This window comes from Monodelphis domestica, chromosome 1, assembly GCF_027887165.1.
Source record: "Monodelphis domestica isolate mMonDom1 chromosome 1, mMonDom1.pri, whole genome shotgun sequence".
Lineage (NCBI taxonomy): Eukaryota > Metazoa > Chordata > Mammalia > Didelphimorphia > Didelphidae > Monodelphis > Monodelphis domestica.
Genome location: NC_077227.1, coordinates 112,177,945 through 112,197,798, shown reverse-complemented (window position 1 = coordinate 112,197,798; position 19,854 = coordinate 112,177,945). Strand labels below are relative to the sequence as shown.

At 37.3% G+C, this 19,854-nt stretch overlaps 1 protein-coding gene across 2 annotated transcripts in view; it reads left to right on the top strand.

Moving 5' to 3' along the window:
- Window positions 1-12,340: 12,340 nt before the first annotated feature.
- The window catches only part of LOC100022188 (glutathione S-transferase omega-1-like), a 193,371-nt gene continuing 185,857 nt past the window's right edge, over window positions 12,341-19,854 (top strand). Inside the window, exon 1 of one of the 2 annotated variants that reach the window (XM_056804398.1) lies at window positions 12,341-12,486. The gene's annotated coding sequence lies outside the window, so the exon portion shown is untranslated. The remainder of the gene's footprint in view (window positions 12,487-19,854) is intronic. The other variant, XM_056804401.1, reaches the window with a different exon arrangement.

Genomic DNA, 19,854 nt, shown 5'->3' with positions numbered 1-19,854 from the left:
TCTGATGAAGTCCATCTATCCTCTATGTGACAATTTACAAAGGCAAAATAGAAAAAAGGCTGTTTTTCATATATGGGCTTAATTACAATGATATTTGTTCAGTATGGTTATAGGGGAAAAGCAACGGAATTTTAAAACTCAATACATTAAAATGATTCAGTGTAACAGAATAGTATTGAATACAGTAATATATGAATTGAAAATCACAGTTAAACCATAAACAAAGCAAACAGTAAAATGCAATAGAAATACAGAGATTTTTATAAACCACTGGAGTCTGAAATGCCTTAAAAATATAACTTCCAGTCTCTTTAAAGTTCCTTGGGTTTTTTATCCATTTAGATGTCTATTGTCAGAAGGCAGGAAATCGGTTAAACAATGGGGGTTAAATGACCTGCTCAGGGCCACACTGCCAGCAAGTGTCTCAGACCAGATTCCAACCCAGGACCTGCCTTCTCTAGGCCTGGCTCTCAGTCCACTGAGACATCCAGCTGCCTCCCCAAAGTTAGCTAAAAGTTTGTACAGAGCTGAATTTTTTCCCTGACATGCAGGTGAAGTCAATAAAAGGATTAATGCAATTAAAAGATATCCTTGTAAAATAGCCATGCTTTTAAGTTCTTGTTTGGAAAAACCTTTCTTCTTTCTTTCCCTTTTCTCTCTCCCCTCCTGCGATCCGCCCACATGGAGGCCAATACCCCGGGTTTTTACCAGCTAGTAGAAGTGAGTCCTGAGTGGTGAGTGATCTGCTCCAAGGTTAGAGTTTGTTGAGCAGGCAGGTCACCAGGTGATTGCGATTTGGGTTAAACAGGGGCCAGGTGAGCGAGAGAAAGACCAGGAGCAGCAGCTTGAGCAGGAGCAGGCAGCCAGGTTGGGCAGGTGAGCTGCAATCTGGGTCAAACAGCAAACAGGTCTGGAACAGATGGCTGCAGGCAGGAACACAGGCAGGCAGGGCCGGGAGCACAGCTGGGCTGGCGGGAAAGGCTCAAGAAAGTCCAAAGCGGATGGCAGCAGGCAGGCAGGCCGGGAAGGGCCAGGCTGGGAGCTGGTGAGCTACCTAATGGCTGGAAAGAGCAGCAGCTTTGCGAGGGTAAAAAAACCTCATCCAGAGAAACATGGATCAAAAAAAAAATTCTAGGCACTAGCTATTAAAAGCTGAACTTAGTAGAGAAAAGAATCAGAAGATTGAGATATTTCGTTTTCCCGAAGTGGTTAGGCCAAATTGTAAGAGTTAAAATTTAGGAAAATTGAGGCAGGTAGAAATTAGTTTCTCTCTGCAAGGAGTATTATATTTTTAGAGTTTTATTTAAGATAAGGAATTTAAGAATATACAAGTAAGAGAAGCACATGCTAGGTGGGCCGAGAGGCTCATTCAAATTTCACTCACATCACGAGATATGTCTGCTCCGGAGTGGAAGTAGGAAAGAGCCCAGTAGGTGGAGAACTCCTTTAAATAATAATTTGTGATCTTTCCCAGGTGAGAATTCAGTGTGATTACAAAGCATTCTGGGAAGTGAGCAAGGACTTCTGGGGACTGGAGTCCTGGATTCAAATCTCCATTTTTACAAATGACCCAGGACAATTCTGAGGGACTTATGAGTAAGAACGCTATGCACATCCAGAGAAAGAACCATGGGAGAAGAAACACAGAAGAAAAACAACTGCTTGATCACATGGGTCAATGGAGATCTGATTGAGGATGTAGACTCTAAATGATCACCCTAGTGTAAATATCAATAATATGGAAATAGGTCTTGATCAATGACATTTGTAAAACCCAGTGGAATTGTGTGTGGGCTATGGGAGGGGGAGAAGGGAGGGAAAGAAAATGAATTGTGTAACCATGGAAAAATATTCTAAATTAATTAATTAAATAAAAAATTTCAAAAGTAAAAAAAAGAATCTCAAGGAATGCTTTCCTTTTAAAACAGAATTTAATAAATGAATGAAGGGGATAAGGGTTCTTTTTGGTGGACATGCAAAATTTCACCTATCAGTTGGGGGACAGGCTGAGTCTCCAATGGACTACCTCTTAATTAGCTGTCTCCAATTAAAGATGTCTTGGGATGATCAAGGAAGGGGCTGAATAATAAGCTCCTATAAATCTACTTATTGGACTGCCTGGCACAGTTCAGGTTATCCCTAGTTTGCAAGAGAGCCATGGAGACCAATATCACTTTATTGGTTATAATGCTGGCCTAACCAATAAACCCAACATAATCAATAAATTTAAATTCTTAGCCCCAAATCAGTCTCTTGAGATAATTTTAATTGTAATAGATAAAACATAAAATATATATAGAAGGAAAAAAAGAAGTTTAGGAGATATACATAGCAATTTTATTACTACCTTGTTAAATTTAATATACCATATATTTATAGCTTAAAACTTATAGATAAAAAAATCAGAGTGATATCTACTTCTTTATTCTTTGTACATGGAAATACTTATGTTTGGTGATGATTGCTAAATTCAATGATAAAAATTAAGTTAAGAAAGGAAGTAATAAATGTATACATAAGTGGCATAGCCAGAACTACATAAAGCAAGTATGAAAAATATAATAAATTTTTCCATGATTGTGTGTACAAATACAATCAAATAGAGCTACTTTCATTGTGGTATCACAGTATCAACTTAAAGATGAGGTCCTCAGAAGAGACCTTAAAGATCATCTAGCCCAATCTTCTTGTTTTATAAAGGGAGAAACTGAGGTCAAGAGTCTAAGTGACTATTTTCAAGTCATATAGGTAGAACGGAGATAATTCATTGTGATAGCACAATATTACCTCAAAATCAAAATCCTTAGAAGAGACTTTAAAGATAATCTAGCCCAAACTTTTTATTTTACAAATGGGAAAACTGAGGTCCAGAGGCTAGGTGACTTATTCTAGGTCATAAAGTTAGTTATTGACAGAGCTATGATTAGAAAGAATCCAGATCCTCTGACTCCAAAACTAGTATTTTCTTTACTACACTACACTTTCCATTAGCTATTCTAGACCGAAGACAATGAATTAAATGTCATGAAGATTTTGAGAGTAGATAGTTCCCAACCAATGGTATTTAGGTGAGATTAAAAAAGAACATATTTATTTCCTTAAATCTTCCATCTCATTTTTCTATTTCATTTCATAATCTTAGGAAATTTCCAAATTCAGTAGATAGAGGCCTTTATTAAGACAGAAAATAAGACAATGCTAGAATTTTCTTTAAAAAAAAAAACCACTCTAATTGCCTAGTGGGGTCATAAGAAAAGAAACTTGTAAGAACTATTCATTATGCTCTCCTAGCATTTTTACACTACTTTTCATGAAGGCATTTAGGTCTATGTCATCGCTATAACAGCAATGATCATAGACATGAAGGAAAAGAATTTTGCCACTCCCTGTTAAATAACATAGTATCCTATGCTAATCCATATAGATAGCTTTGTGTGTGAGAAAAATTTAAAAGACAGAAAGCTTGATTTAGGTTGATATGAATTACTATTATCATTTGAATTCTATTGCATAAGTTTTTCTCTTTATAATGAGGAGGAGTCTTTGCTCTCTCCCATCTGCTAATGGTATTTTTTCCCTTAAAAAATGTTGAGAAAAATAATATTATAATGGAAGATAAAGAGAAAAGAAAAAGCATTTCTATAGAAACTAGGATGTGCCAGACATAGTGCTAAGCGTTTCACAGATATTTTATTTGTTCCCCACAACAACCCTGCAAGGTAGATGCTGTTAATTATCCCCATTTTACAGTTGAAACTAAGGCAGATAGAGTTGAAGTGACTTGTCCAGGGTAATGGAACTAGCAAGTATCTGAGGCCAAGTCTTCCCAAGTCCCATCCTTTGTATGGCCAGATTATCTAATGGTTTAAAAGTTGACCTTACAGTCAGAAAAGCTTGAATTAAATTCCTTCCTCTAGGCAGCTAAATGTATTTTGGCAGCTTTTCATCTTAAAGGGCTGCCTAGAACACCTAGAAAGTGATTTCCTCAGGGTCACAAAACCAATATATGTCAGATGCGGGGCTTTAATTCAAGTTGGGACTAGAGTCAGGAAAACCTGGATTCAAATCCAATCCCAGACACAGTACTAGCTGTTTGACCCTGGGCAAGTCAATTAACCTCTGTCCAATTTCATCCTCTGATAGTTCCCTATACCAATAAAATCACTAGTCTCATTCCTAAGAAAATTCTTCTTTCTATATAAAATCTAAGCATTTATAGGGTTAGAGATTCAGAACAGAAAGGAACCTTAGAAATCAAGGCCACCTTTCTAGTTTTTCTAGATGAGAGTTTCAGTGACCTATCCAGGGTCAATTATCTAGCAAGTATCTAAGGCAAAATTTGAACCCAGGGCTCCTTGATTTTAGATCTAATACTCTAGTCATCTCATGATTTTCTGGGAGTATGTGACAAAGATGGGAAGGACTTCTACCTGGCTCTAAAAATCTCAATTTTTAAAATAATATAATCTCAGTTACTATATTCCTTTTTAAAAAAATTATATTTTATTTGATCATTTCCAAGCATTATTCATTAAAGACTTAGATAATTTTCTTTTCCTCCCCCCACCCCCCATAGCCGACGCGTAAATCCACTGGGCATTACATGTTTTCTTGATTTGAACCCATTGCTATGTTGATAATATTTGCATTAGAGTGTTCATTTAGAGTCTCTCCTCTGTCATGTCCCTTCAACCGCTGTATTCCAGTTACTATATTCCTAAGAAATGGTCCTTATCATCTTTAATAGGTGAGGGTAATTAGGGAAAACTGCACTCATATGTGAGAAGAAGGGATGTTGCCTTTTGAAAGGCAGCATTCAGTTTTAGTGGTGTAGAGAAGTAGGTCCATGCATACTGAATTTTGTGAAAATACAGGTTTTTCCAGGTACCTTTGCTGAAACACTTTGAAAATTTGGCCAACATATTCAAGTTTTTATATACTAAGTCACATAATAACAAGCAAGTCAGAACACTTGTTTGGAACAAAATGCTATTTTCCTTGGTGCAGCCAGCAAAAACACAGCCTTAGGCCTAGGCTATAATGTGAAGGATTTCAGAGCAGCTGGCTTTTGGAGAGCATAAAAACAATCCACCTTTCTGCCCCCAGCTAGAAAAATATGCAGAGTCTGCATTGTGCTTTGTGTGTCAGGATAAATCATGCTGTTTTTTTCAGTGAGATCAAGTGATGCCAGTGGATGAGTCAAGGAAGAAATAAATGCAAAGACTCAGTCAGTTAGATCTCTGGATCAGAAAGTGAATCAGATCTATATCACAGATTCAGAAGTCTGACTAGTAGGGACAAAAATTAGGATTTTCATATTGCAATTATGAAGTCAGTGAATGCTTTAGAGGGGTAGAACCTCTAATGATAATTCCATAGACTTTAAAATTCATAACCACATCAGGTTTGGGTAGAAACCAGTCTATAATTAAATTGGGTCCCCCAAAACCTTTGGGTATCCTGCAAAGAGAGGCTTAACTTCTGAGTGATCCTAAAAGATCACTATATTTTATCACTATATAAAATCTGGTACTTTAGGAAGGCGGAATTGAGGATGGAAGAAAGGAGGAAATTGACAAGAAAGTTGCTGGATGATAGAATTTTCCCAGGCAAAAGGAAAACTAGGATTTATCTCTGTCTAGTGAGAGGATCAGTTACTCTTTTATGTTTTATTATTAAAACCCTGCTTTTGTGTTTTCTTTACATTGTAGTCAAAGCTACTTAACTTTGGGGTCCTAGCTACCTCTTCCTCACAGAGCCTGAAGCATTCATTGGTAAAGAGTTTGCAGTAAAAGGATGAAAATCAGCCTCATATTTTGCCTTAAACATCAGATGAACTGAAGAGCCATTAAAGGGCCAAATACTAGCAAAAATGATTGTCCGGAGATCAATTATGGGAACTTCTGCCGGCCGGTTACTTTGGGAGATTGAAAACATTGTTCTTTTAATTTTTTAATTTCCAAATGACTCAGGAATTACTCACCTATGTCAACTCAGATCCCCACCCAGTAAAAACCTCAGGCTGCAATTCCAATAAAGTTGAGTGTTTTCTTTTTTGTGTTGCATAGCAATAGTGCATCATCATTAAAGCAGGAAGTACAGATATTTATTGGAGCCAAGTAGGGATGTTGCTGCCCCATGAATAATTATATCTGGACATTCATAATTTTAAAAAACCATACAGGACATGAAAACAGGGTTGCTTAAATTCATTAAATAAAAAAAATGAATTTAACAAACACCAAACAAAATGATAATTTTCACATAGAAAATGAAACAGGAATGCTTCATACAGAAAAATGTGAATCTATTAAGTAGAGAGCTTCCTTTTCTTTTTAAAGCATGTATAGTAATTTTAGTAGCTCTTCTGCTAATTTGTATTTCCTTTGGTTTTCCCTTCCCTTTCCTTGCCTTTCTCTTCTCTTCTCTTCTCTTCTCTTCTCTTCTCTTCTCTTCTCTTCTCTTCTCTTCTCTTCTCTTCTCTTCTCTTCTCTTCTCTTCTCTTCTCTTCTCTTCTCTTCTCTTCTCTCTCTATCCTTCATTGATTATTTTTTCCTTTTCCTCTTTTTTTGGCAACTGATTGCTAAACCCCTTTTCCCTCTCCATTCCCCCAAACATAGAAAAAAAATCCCAAACTCTTGTAATAAATATACACAGTCAAGCAAGAAAATTGTTAATTGGTTATATCTGAAAATAAAATGTAAAGGTATGGATATAATATACATTAATGATAAAAGTAATAAAAGCCACATGACCATGTCAATAGACTTGGAAAAAATAGACTTGTTTGACAAAATTTGGCATACTTTTTTAATTAAGAAAACCACTTAGGACAAGGAATACAGTAATAATATTTTCATAGATGATAATCTAAGAGATTAGTTTTGTTGACATCAGACAAAATATTTCCTCAATTCTTTCATCTGTTCTTTCCATCTCTTGTTGTTAAAATAGATATCCCCTGAGGATTGGTTTAGCAGCATCCCCAAAGTTTAAGTATCATTGTTTAAGTGTCATTATTGTAATTTTCTTTGATGAAATTTTCTATTATTTTTATAATTTCTTCTTTGATCTAACAATTCTTTAGGATTAATTTACTAAATTTCCAATAAATTTTTAATCTTTTATTTTTCTATGAAGTCACTTAAATATTCAGGGATCTAGTTTCCTTATCTGTAATTTTAGAATGTTATTAGAACAAGGATATTGGATTAGATGATCTCCAAACCTCCAAGATCCCTTCTAGTTCTACTTCTATGATTCATTCTGGTCTAGAAGCTGGATTTTAAACTGAAGTGATTTTCCTGATTTTAGGATGGTTACAAAATTAAAGTTTGACTTTGAGTTCACCCAGTTTTTCATCACATTAAATAAGACTTAGAGTCTTTGGGCAATGAGTGACTCACTCTCAAAATATATTTAAAAAGGTGTCTGGTGTGTGTGTGTGTGTGTGTGTGTGTGTGTGTGTGTGTGTGTGTGTGTGTAATCTGAAATCACTATGGAAAAGCTAGGTGACACAAAGAATAGAACACTGGGCCTAGGGTCAGGAAGACAAGTCCAAATCCAGATTCAGACACTGTACCTGAGTGACACTGGGAAAGTCACTTAACTCATGTTTGCCTCAGTTTCCTCAACTGTAAAATGGGGATAAAATATCCTTTACCCCATCCATCCCCAAGATTGTCATGACGGTTAAATGAAATAATATTTGTAAAGTGCTTAACATAGTGCCTGGTACATAATAGGCACAATATAAATGCTTCTTCCTTCTGAGGATTAGGAAAACTTTAGAAGTCAGGTAGAGGAATTTGTATGTTGTATTTCAGACAACAAAGAGTCACCAGACTTCTGGAGTAGGAGAATGACATATTTAGACCTGTGCTTTATGAAAATGACTCTGGCAAGTAGCATGAAGATGGGGGAGAAGCCCAGTGAGCTCTCTTCCAAAGAAGTCTGGAAAATTTACTGGAGGAAGTCCAAGAAAAAGTAATAGTCATTTTTACAGACTATGTCAGTATAGGGAGACAGATAGAGAAAGCTGTGCACACTGGGGATGGGGTCTGGCTTGGACTATCGAGGGGGGCATTTCAATTTTTTAATTCACTATCAAATTCCAGGTGACAGATCTAGGGCAGACTGAGGAAGTGCCAGTGCACAGAAGTGAGAAGCTGTAAGAGGTTCAGAAGCAATTAGGAGTGTAACTAAGACCCTTAGGAGATGAGCAGGGTCTCAGTTCCAGATTCTAACTCAATCTGAAGCTTAGAAAGGAATAACCAGAACAGGATTCCCAGAACTACAGGAAGGCTCTAACATTTAGTAAGTACCTACTATGTACCAGGTATAGTGCTATGTACTTTATAAACATGAACTCTTTTGATCTTCGTCACAACCTTGGGAGGTAAGTGATTATTATTATTCCTATTTCACAATTGTGAAATAAACTGAAGTAAAAAAAGGCTAAGTGACATGGCCAGAAACAAAAAGCTAATAAGTATCTGAGACTGCATTTGAATTTGGCTCTTTCCTCCTGACTCCAGGCCAATCTATATATTAGAGTGCCACCTCTCTACTTTTGAACCAGTAGAGCTTCCAAACCTCCAAACTGCTTGATATTGACTGAGTTCAGCAACTCTTTCTCAAACCCAAGCCCAAGTCATGAACTTGAAGATATCAGACCAGGGGAGCAGCAGCTAGATCAAGCTTGCTATGTATTGGACCACTTTGGAAACCTTGAAAGATTGTTTAAACTGTTTAAAAAAGTTTAGACTCTTCCTGAGAGCTGAATACCCCACGAAAGAAGAAACAGCACCAGTACAGATTTTTCCTTTGAAAGTGCACAGAGTCTAACATTAAGATTGAAATCAGAAAATAGACTGAAAGAATGAACAAATGAAAATAAAAGCCTGCTATAAAAAAGCTATCATGGTGACAGGGATGCTCAAGATGCTCAAGATACATAAATTCAGAAAAAAAGAATGATTCTAAAACACCTATAAGCAAAGTTTTAGAGAGGAAACAAAACAGTTTAGGCACAAATTCAATTAGTAATCCTAGAAGAAATGAAGCAAGAGTTTAAAAAATTAGTAAATATTTTTATAGATGAAATGATAATACTAAAGGAAAAACTGGAAAAGAAACAAGAGCTATGGGAAAAATAATTAGAAAGGAAATTAGTAGTTAGGCACAAAAGGTACAAACCTAACTGAAACAAGGTAAAAAAAAACCCTCTGAAAATGAGAACAGGCCAAAGATAATCCAGTGATTCGATGAGTCAAAAGGATAAAAAAGTAAGAAGAAAACTAAATTATCTTGCAGCAAAAACTACAGACCTGGAAAACAGAACAGGGAGAAAAAAATTAATATCCATTGTTCCACCTGAAAGCTATGACAAAAAAAAAAAGAACCCAGGCACCAAATTTCAAGAAATCTTAAAGAAACACTGCCCAGATCTCTTAGATCTAATGGGGGAAGTAGAAAGAGAAAGAATCTATTGGTAATCTGAAAAGAAGCCCCAAATTGAAAACTTCTAGGAACATTATAGCCCAGATCCAGAATTTCTAGGTTGAAAGAAAAACTATAAGCAGTCTGGCCAAATTATACCTAAAGCATTATACATTGTTATAATATATATTATATAATATGTTATAGTTAAAATCCAGAGTTTCTTCTAAAGGGAAAAAATACTATAATCAGTTAGGTCAATGGGGGAAAAAACCTACAAGCAGTTAGAAAGAATGAATTTAAATACTAAGGAGTTAGAATTGCAATAAGATTCATCATCCACCATATAAAAGTAGAAAGCTTGAATCATGATATCCCAAAAGACAAAAAGAATTTCTATATACATATATATAATATTCTTACATACATATACATGTGTGTATATGTGTACACATATACATATGTGTGTAACAAATAAAATATGGTCTGGAGGTTCAGCACCAGTTATAAGCATTTATTAGTAAAGAGAGAGTTTGAGAGAGGTAGAGAGAGGTCTCAGCTTTTCTAACTTAAGGTAGATCAGGTCCCCGATTTCAGCTCCATGAGGGCTTCACTGAAGCTACCCAAGCATTAACCCTGAGGTGTGTGTGTGTGGGAATCAGTCTGTTCAAGAGCAGAAATAAAGAGCTCCCTCTCCATCCCCACGTTCACAGTTTAAGCCCTACCACCAGCTCCTCCCTCCATGGTAATGTTGCACATTGACACTCATGTTGACATTCACACTAATATTCACCCTGATATGCTGATGCCAGGGGATGCCAGGGCTAGACTGCACTTGGGGTTTTGGTCCCCTTAATAATTTGCTACACATGTGTATATACATCTGAATAAAATTTCCAAACATTGTTGATGAGCTGCCTTTGAAGTCCAAATACAGGAGTAAAGGGAAATGTTATACAGGTATAAACACAAATGAACAAGATAGGGTCTAAACAAGGATAAACTGCTTACATTCAGATATGAGGAGGTGATACATGTATCCCCTCAGAACCCTATGAGGGGTCATAGAAGGCGTTTAGACAGAAAGTCTGACGGTGGTTCATTGTAGCTTGATGACCTTAAAAGAAGAATGGAAAGAGAGGGGAAGAGGAATGCACTGCGGGGCTGAGGGTGAGAGAAACGGGGTTAGGAATAGGAGAGAGGAAAAGGAAGGCTGGGAAAGATTATTTCACCTAATCAGAGTGTGCAAGTAGATAAGGAGGAATGGGCGGGGGAGCGGCTGACACTTGAACTTCATTCTCATTTGAGCTGGTAAAAGGAGGGAAGAAAACATACATATCCACAAATAAATTTTTCTCAATAAGAAAATAGGAAGGAAGGACATGGAAGAAGGGGGAATTAGAAGGATAGTAGATGAAGGGAGAGTTCTAAGCAAAAACAGTCCTAAGGGCGTGCGAAAGTATTTCTAGCTCTTTTGGAGAAGGCAAAGCATCTGTATGTGAGGAGCTGTCCAGCTAGTGTCGGTGGTCAATAGTAAATAAACACTTTTAAAGACTACTAGATGCTAAATGCTGAGGATACCAAGAGAAAGATGATCACAGCCTTCAAAGAACTCACAGTCTAATTGAGGGAAGACAACATACAAAAAGGAGTTGAAAAGTGGATGTAGGAAGGAGGGAGAAAGGGTAGCTAGTGCGGGGGCACGATGAAATGCCGCAGTCAAGATGGGAAATGATTGGGTGATTTCCCTAGGGGCCCTGAAATGGGAATCTCGGAGAAGTCCTCCAGCGTCCACCCTCTCTACCCTCTCCAACCAGAAGAAAGGAGGGGCTTGGTGGGCAGTCAGCGTGGAAAAGGTTTTAATTTCAGAGCTGAATTGAGGAATGTTTGAACAAGTTATGGAATATAAATGGGAGAGAATACTAAAAAAGCCATAAGAAATGATGAAGGGGAACCCGTGGAGATCATGATTCCAGAGCAGGATTAAATATGTTGCCCAGTACCTGACAGAGAAGGGAAAGAATGGGATGTTTATGTGCGAAAACGAAACATGTTTATACAGCTTTAGTATATGTGTATGTGCATTAACGTATTCATCCGTATTATTCGCATGCACAGACTGTGTAGGAGTATATATGTATACATGCTGATGTATACACATACACTCTCCTCACATATACTGTACATACATACGTCTTGGTCTGTTCTGTGTCTATAGTACATAAGCTCTATATGTACATTCTACTATGTATACGTAAGCTTACGCTCTCGGTGTATACACAATCTACATATGCACTCCTACACACATAGTTGAACCAATGTCGACATTTATTTTGCTTGACGATACGTGTTTGTAAAAGGGATGTTTTTTCTTTCATTATCATTTAGGGAAGGAAGAAGACAGATTTTTGCTGATTGAAAAAAAATGGAAATTAAATTTAAAAAATAAAAATAAGGGGGCAGCTGGGTAGCTCAGTGGATTGAGAGTCAGGCCTAGAGACGGGAGGTCCTAGGTTCAAATCTGGCTTCAGCCACTTCCCAGCTGTGTGACCCTGGGCAAGTCACTTGACCCCCATTGCCTAGCCCTTACCACTCTTCTGGCTTGGAGCCAATACACAGGATTGACTCTAAGACGGAAGGTAAGGGTTTAAAAAAAAATTTCAACTAGTCAATGGATTGAAGTGGAAGCAGATTAGAGTCACGGAAACCAATTAGATGCCTATTTCCGCAAAGGCTTGGAGCTTTAGGGATGGGCAGTGAGTGGCTCTCAAAAGAATTTTTTTTCCTTCTCCAGGGGCGGGGGTGGATCAGGGTGGGTGTCTGTGTGAGCGCGCGCGCGCGCGCTAGTTGAAGGAAACGCATTTTGAAATGAATGTTGCAGGGCGCCTCTAAGAGAAGGGTCCTTAACCGCCTCCTCCTAGCGCGTGCGCACAGGAACCCGCCTCCTTAATCTACAGCTCCGGGAGGAGGTGGTGATGGGTGGGGCTGCTCTCGCCAACCAGAGCTCCTCGGCAGCGCCGCCTCTCGTTCCTCTTCCCTGCTCAGGTGCGAATCTCGATCCCCGGTCCGGACGCAGGAGGGAGCCCCGTTCCCGAACCGTGGCCCGAGTCCCTCCCAGATCCCAAATCGTGGAGCCGCCTTTGGTCGAGACAGGGCTCTCCTTAGGGCTTCGGGGTCGAACATGGCTCCGGGTAGGGGGTTGGGGGCGGGGGGCGGCAAGCCCGAGGGGAGGCTGAGTGATGGGGAGACGTGGCCCCCAAAGCCTGGGGATACAGGTACCCGCGGAGAACTCGGTCCCCGACAGGCAATTTCCCCGCGAATGAGTAATTCCGGGTAGGAACCGAAGCTTCGGAGGACCCTGGACAGGGAGAGCTGGTGTAGTTTGTAGTAAATAGGGAATAGGAACCGACACGGATTTTCCTGGTCCTGGAGAGGCCCCAACTCAATGCCAGTATGGGCACTGGGCCACCCCTGAGGAGAAACGTCAGAATTTTAGAGGAGAGGAGCAGGGTTCCCCTCGGATTGCTTTGGGACAGTTTTTTCCTTTCTCTAGTTTCAGAGAGGGATACTAGAACAGAATTTCTGGTTTAGTGTAGGGTAGAGATTTTTGTTGTTTTAAATTTCCTCCTGGCTACTATCCTTTAAAGAGGGAAGTGCGCTCCAGGTTTTTAGCTACTGGCTTGGTTCCTTCCTACCAAATTCTGGTTACACCTATTTATCTAAGGAAATAGCAAACAGAAGTTAAACAGATTAAAATATACCAGAAAATAGACAGACACAGAAACAGATCCAACATCACCCAAGGGAAAATTCTCTTAATTCTCTGGGGACATGTTGAGAAGGCACCTTTCCTTGCAGATATGCAGCTTCCAAGGTCGTTTTCATACCTGTCTGGAGTTGGTCCTAAAGAGAATTTGACACCATCTGTTTCCTTGAAGAAGGAATCAAGAGGTATCTCTTCTTTTTAAGACTCTGCACCAGTTCTTCCCCCTACTCTCTTTCTGTTCTGCATTCTCTTGACAGGCTTGCTATCCCTATGATGTAACATGCCCCAATCTTGGCTTGAAACTGTGTTAAGCTCTTATAGGATCATAGTTCTAGAACTGCAAGGGAATCTCAGAAGCCATTTAGTTTATTTATATTTTTAAGATTTATATATATATATATATATATATATATATATATATATATATAAATAAACTGCTGTATAGTTAGCAGCAGAGGCAGGATTTGAACGTTGGTCCTAAAGCCAGGGGATCCTATAAACTCTGTGTTCCTGTAAGACTATATCTCCCCCCCTCTTTTTGACACAATTCTTGTCCTCCATGTCTTTTCTGGCACTGTCTCTTGCATTGGTACAATCTTATAGATGATCTAATGGATAAGGACAAACTACTGGCATTAAATTTTTTTTTCAGTAATATTTCTTACATTTTGAGTTCCAAATTTTCTCCCTTCTCTCCTCTCTCTGAGAACATAAGCATTTTGATATAGATTGTACATGTGCTATCATGTAATATGTATTCCTGTATTCTTCATGTCACTAAAAAAAGAAAAAAAACTCATGATAAAAATAAAAATAAAAATAGTCTGCTTTGATCTGTGTTCAGATTCCATTGGTTCTTTCTCTGGGAGAAGATAGCATTTTTCGTCAGGAGTCCTTTGGAGTTGTCTTGGATTATTGTAGTACTGATAATAGCTAAGTCATTCACAGTTCACCATCATATAGTATTGCTAGTACTATGTACAATATTCTCCTGGATCTGCTGACTTCACTTTGTATCAATTTTTTCAGAAAGCATCCTCCTAGTCATTTCTTACAACATAATAGTATTCCATTATGATCACATACCTCAACTTGTTCAGTCATGACCTGATTGATGGACATCCCTATAGTTTCCAATTCTTTGCCACCCCCAAAATATTGCTAGAAATATTTTTGTACAAATGAGTTCTATAACATTTTTTTGGATCTCTTTGGGATAAAGTCCTAGTAATAATATTGCTGACACAAAAAAGTATGCAGTTTTATAGCCATTTGGACATGGTTCCAAATTGCTTTCTAGAATGATTGGATCAATTTACAATTCTATCACCAGTGCAATATTTTTTCCAATATTTGTCCCAATATTTTTACATCCCCTCCAACATCATTTCCCTTTTCTGTCATTTTAGCCAATCTGATAGGTGTGAGGTGGTCCCTCAAGAGTTTTAAAAATTTGTATAAGAGCAATAATGACAGCATTTTTTCATAAGACTATAGATAGTTTTGATTATTTCATGAAACTTCCTGTTCATATCACTTGACCATTTATCAATTAGGGAATGACTTTTATCCTTAAAATTTTGACTTTGTATATTTGAGATATGAGGTCATTGTCAAGAGACACTTGCTATAAAATATTTTCCCCAGTTTTTTGTTTTTCTTCTTAGCATGATTGCATTAGTTTTATTTGTGGAAAAACTTTAATTAAAATTATCCACTTTAAAAAATATAATGTTTAAATCTCTTGTTTGGTTATAAAATTTCCATTTGTCCAGAGGTCTTTCAGGCAAACTATTCCATTTTTCCATCCTTTATGTCTAAACCATGTGTCCATTGAACTGTGCTTAGTTTTCCGGTTTTCCCAGAAATTTTTGTCAAAGAGTGAATTCTTGTTCCCAAACCTTGGATCTTTGAGTTTATCAAACACTAGGCTACTATGGTTATTGACTACTGTGCATTTTGTAATCTAATATATTCTCTTGACCCACTACTCTATTTCATAGCCTTACCAGATTGTTTTAATGATTACCACTTTATAATACAGTTTGAAATATGTCTATGTCACTTAACCACATTTTTTTGGTCAATTCCCTTGATAATTCTTTTTTTTTAACATTATTTTAGTTGGTCATTTCCAAACATTATTCATTGGAGACAGAGATCAGTTTCTTTTCCTCCCCTCCCCCCCACCTCTTCCATAGCCAACGCATGATTTCACTGGGTATCACATGTGTTCTTGATTCGAACCCATTTCCATGTTGTTGGTATTTGCATTAGAGTGTTCATTTAGAGTCTCTTCTCAGTCATATCCCCTCCACCCCTGTAGTCAAGCAGTTGCTTTTCCTCAGTGTTTTTACTCCCACAGTTTGTCCTCTGCTTGTGGATAGAGTTTTTTCTCCTAGATCCCTGAAGATTGTTCAGGGACATTGCATCGACACTAATAGAGAAGTCTATTACGTTCGATTGTACCACAGTGTATCAGTCTCTGTGTACAATGATTTCCTGGTTCTGCTTCTTTCAACTCTGCATCAATCCCTGGAGGTTGTTCCAGTCTCCATGGAATTCCTCCACTTTATTATTCCTTTTAGCACAATAGTATTCCATCACCAACATATACCACAATTTGTTCAGCCATTCCCCAATTGATGGGCATCCCCTCATTTTCCAATTTTTGGCCACCACAGAGAGCGCAGCTATGAATATTCTTATACAAGTCTTTCCCCTTATTATCTCTTTGAGGTAGAAACCCAGCAGTGCTGTGGCTGGATCAAAGGGCAGACAGTCTTTTAGTGCCCTTTGGGCATAGTTCCAAATTGCCCTCCAGAATGGTTGGATCAGTTCACAACCCCACTAGCAATGAATTAATGTCCCCACTTTGCCACATCCCCTCCAGCATTCATTACTTTCCTTTGCTGTCATGTTGAACGTCTGCTAGGTGTGAGGTGATACCTCAGAGTTGTTTTGATTTGCATCTCTCTGATTATAAGAGATTTATAATACTTTTTCATGTGTTTATTAATAGTTTTGATTTCTTTATCTGAAAACTGCCTATTCATGTCCCTTGCCCATTTATCAATTGGAGAATGGCTTGATTTTTTTTGTACAATTGATTTAGCTTTTTGTAAATTTGAGTAATTAGACCTTTGTCAGAGGTTTTTATGAAGATTGTTTCTCAATTTGTTGCTTCCCTTCTGATTTTAGTTACATTGGCTTTGTTTTAATTTGATGAAGTCAAAATTATTTATTTTACATTTTGTGACTTAGTCTTGCTTGGTTTTAAAATCTTTCCCTTCCCAAAGGTCTGACATGTATACTATTCTGTGCTCATCTAATTTGCTTATAGTTTCCTTCTTTATATTAAAATCATTCACCCATTCTGAGTTTATCTTGGTGTAGGGTGTGAGAGGTTGATCCAAACCTAATCTCTCCCATACGGTCTTCCAATTTTCCCAGCAGTTTTTATCAAATACTGGATTTTGGTCCCAAAAGTTGGGATCTTTGGGCTTATCATAGACTGTCTTGCTGAGGTCACTTACCCCAAGTCTATTCCACTGATCCTCTTTTCTGTCTCTTAGCCAGTACCAAATTGTTTTGATGACCACTGCTTCATAGTATAGTTTGAGATCTGGTACTGCAAGGGCTCCTTCCTTCACATTTTTTTTCATGATTTCCCTGGATATCCTTGATCTCTTGTTCTTCCAAATCAACTTTGTTATGATTTTTTCTAATTCAGTAAAAAAGTTTTTTGGTAGTTCAATGGGTATAGCACTAAATAAGTAAATTAATTTGGGTAGGATTGTAATTTTTATTATGTTAGCTTGTCCTACCCATGAGCAAGCAATGTTTTTCCAATTTAGTTTTAATTGTGTCGAGAGTGTTTTGTAGTTGTGTTCATATTGTTCCTGTGTTTGTCTCAGCAGATAGATTCCCAAATATTTTGTATTGTTTAGGGTGATTTTAAGTGGAATTTCTCTAATTCTTGTTGCTGAGATGTGTTGGAAATCTATAGAAATGCTGATGATTTATGTGGGTTTATTTTGTATCCTGCAACTTTACTAAAGTTGTTGATTATTTCAACTAGCTTTTTGGTTGGTTCTCTAGGATTCTTTAAGTAGACCGTCATGTCATCTGCAAAGAGTGATAGCTTGGTCTCCTCCTTGCCTATTTTAATACCTTCTATTTCTTTTTCTTCTCTAATTGCTATAGCTAGTGTTTCTAGTACAGTGTTAAATAATAGAGGTGATAATGGGCATCCTTGTTTCACTCCTGATCTTATTGGGAAGGCTTCTAGTTTATCCCCATTGCAGATGATGTTTGTTGATGGTTATTATTTTTAGGAAAGGCCCTTCTATTCCTATGCTTTCTAGTGTTTTCAATAGGAATGAGTGTTGTATTTTGTCAAAGGCTTTTTCTGCATCTATTGAGATAATCATGTGATTCTTATTGGTTTTCTTGTTGATATGGTCAATTACGTGGATGGTTTTCCTAATATTGAACCAGCCCTGCATCCCTGGTATAAATCCTACTTGATCATGGTGAATGACCCTTCTGATCACTTGCTGGAGTCTTTTTACTAGTATTGTATTTAAGATTTTTGCATCTATATTCATTAGGGAGATTGGTGCATAATTTTCTTTCTCAGTTTTTGACCTGCCTGGCTTTGGAATCAGTACCATATTTGTGTTGTAAAAGGAATTTGGTAGAACCCCTTCTTTGCTTATTCTGTCAAATCGTTTATATAATATTGGGATTAGTTTTTCTTGGAATGTTTAATAGAATTCATTTGTGTATCCATCTGGACCTGGGGATTTTTTCTTAGGGAGTTCTTTAATGACTTGTTCAATTTCTATTTCTGATATGGGGTTGTTTAGGTAGTCTATTTCTTCCTCTGTTAGTCTAGGCAATTTATATTTTTGTAAATATTCATCCATATCACCTAGATTGCCATATTTCTTGCCATATAATTGGGCATAATAGTTTTTAATGATTGCCTTAATTTCCTCTTCATTCGAGATGAGATCTCCCTTTTCACCTTGGATACTGTCATTTTGATTTTCTTCTTTCCTTTTTTAAATTAGATTGTCCACTACATTGTCTATTTTATTTGTTTTTTCAAAGTACCAGCTTCTAGTCATATTTATTAAATCAATAGTTCTTTGACTTTCAATTTTGTTAATTTCTCCTTTGATTTTTAGGATCTCTAATTTAGTCTTCGTCTGAGGGTTTTTAATTTGTTCACTTTCTAGTTTTTTAATTTGCATGTCCAATTCATTGACCTCTATCCTCTCTAATTTGTTAATATATGAACTCAAGGATATAAATTTCCCCCTGAGTACTGCTTTAGCTGCATCCCATAGGTTTTGAAAGGATGTCTCATCATTGTCATTTTCTTCAATAAAATTACTGTTTCTATGATTTGTTCTTTAACTGATTCTGGAGAATTGTATTGTTTAATTTCCAATTAATTTTTGATTTGCCTCTCCATGTACCCTTATTATTATTTTCATTGCATTATGATCTGAGAAGGTTGCATTCATTATTTCTGTTCTTTTGCACTTGTTTGCAATGTTTTTATGTCCTAATACATGGTCAATCTTTGTGAATGTACCGTGTGCTGCTGAAAAGAAGGTGTATTCCTTTTTGTCCCTATTTATTTTTCTCCACACATCTACTAACTCTAATTTTTCTAAGGTTTCATTCACTTCTCTTACATCTTACTTATTTTTTGGTTTGATTTATCTAGTTTTGATAGAGGAAGGTTCAGGTCTCCCACTAGTATAGTTTTTCTATCTATTTCATCCTTGAGCTCCACTAGTTTCTTCTTTAGAAATTTGGATGCTATGCCATTTGGCACATACATGTTAAGTACTGATATTTCCTCATTGTCTATACTACCTTTTATTAGGTTGTAATTACCTTCCCTATCTCTTTTAACTAGATCTATTTTTACTTTGGCTTTGTCAGATATCATGATTGCGACTCCTGCCTTCTTTTTCTCAGTTGATGACCAGTAGACTTGGCTCCATCCTCTTACTTTGACCCTATGTGTATCTACCTTCCTCATGTATGTTTCTTGTAGACAGCATATGGTAGGGTTTTGGTTTCTAATCCACCCTGCTATTTGGTTGTGTTTTATGGGTGGGTTAATTCCATTCACATTCATAGTTATGATTGCCAGCTGTGTATTTCCCAGCATTTTGATTTCTACTTATTGTCCTGCCTTTTCTTCTTTCACCATTTTCTTCTATACCAATGTTTGTTTTTTTATCAGTCCCCCTAGTTCCCCCCCTTATTTTACTTCCCTTTCTATCCCCTCCCTTCTTATTCCCCTCTGATTTTCTTTACAGTCTTTTTTAAACTACCCCCCATCCTCTCCCTCCCTTGTACTACTTTCTTCCCCACCAATCCATTTGTTACCCTTCTACTTCCCTATAGGGTGCAAATCAATTCTCTGCCCTAATGTATTTGATTGTTCTTCCTTCTTTGAGTCAATTGCAGTGCACATAAGAGTTGAGTATTTCCTATCTCCAACCTCTTTACCCCTCCAATGTATTGATGTTCTCCCGCCTCCTGCCATGAGCTACTTTGTGACATAAATTTACCCCCTTTTGTTTATTTTTCCATTTATTTTAGTATTAACCTCTTTT